The following is a 1,309-nucleotide window of genomic DNA, read 5'->3' on the forward strand; positions in this document are numbered from 1 at the left end:
TCAGGGGATAAACTTCGAAATTAAAAAGGAAAATTCGGAAACGATAAAAACGTTAAAAAGCCAAATAAAAATTATAGGGCGACGTTATCAAAATTTAAAATGCGAAGATAGGTATATTATATTTTTGATTACCAAAACTAAGGAGAAGCAGTTGGCAACCTACGAGAACATGCACTTAGCACTATTAAATTTAAAGTACTTTTGTATGAAACATTCATTAAAAAAATTAGCAATGAACCAATTGGGACACAAAGATGGACTACACTGGACTCAAATTCGATCAATGATTAGATATATTTTTCGTAGTACAGATATAGAAATAATAATTTGTGCAAAATTACAATTTAGCGATGAAGAAAAATTGACAATTTTCAAACAATTTCACGACTCTCTTTTAGGGGGGCACGCCGGTACGAACCGGACAGTTAAAAAAATAAAACGGCAATTTAACTGGCCAAATTTAAGACAGGAAGTCAAACAATACGTAAAAAACTGCGCGTCATGTCAAGCTAATAAAGTTTCAAATAGACATCAGAAACGGCCGATGATTATAACGAGCACGAGCTCAAAACCTTTCGAAAAAATATTTATGGATATCGTAGGACCCCTTATGAAAACTAATAAAGGGAATTCGGTTATATTAACGATGCAGGACGATCTAACACGATACGTTCTTGCAGTTCCATTACCCAATCACACTGAACTAAAAAAAGCGATCAATATAATAAAAATATAGATTAATTTGAAAAAAATATCATTAATAATGACCCCATAAACATTTTATCAAATTGATGAAGAAACATTTGTCAGTTCAGAAATTGAAAGTTTGCCTATAGAATTTATATCAATTTAATAAATTATTTATTATGTCAATGAATTTAATTGTATACTATTGATAAATACTTTATCACCTTAATAAAATACATTATTAATTAATAATAAATATATAATTTAGGCTATAGCGATAATTTATCAATTTGACAAAATATTTATTGTCTTGAAAAAATTATTTTAGTTCAACCAAAAAAGTAATTTGGATTATTATTGAAAAAAATTATTCATTATTTTTATTGTAAAAAATTGGCTGTATAAATATGTGATAAATTCATCATTATTACATATTGATTCCAAGAAGAAATCAGGATGTTTTCATTATGTAATCAGTAAATGTAAAACAATATTAATGCAAAATTATTTATTATATATATACTCCAAATATACACATCATTATAAGTATAAAACAAAATAACATATTTTAGAACTTAGAAAAAACTAAAGAAAATTTAAATGAAAAAAACTATAAACTTAA

Source organism: Acyrthosiphon pisum, unplaced genomic scaffold (genome assembly GCF_005508785.2).
Source record: "Acyrthosiphon pisum isolate AL4f unplaced genomic scaffold, pea_aphid_22Mar2018_4r6ur Scaffold_192;HRSCAF=591, whole genome shotgun sequence".
In the NCBI taxonomy this organism is placed as follows: Eukaryota; Metazoa; Arthropoda; class Insecta; order Hemiptera; family Aphididae; genus Acyrthosiphon; species Acyrthosiphon pisum.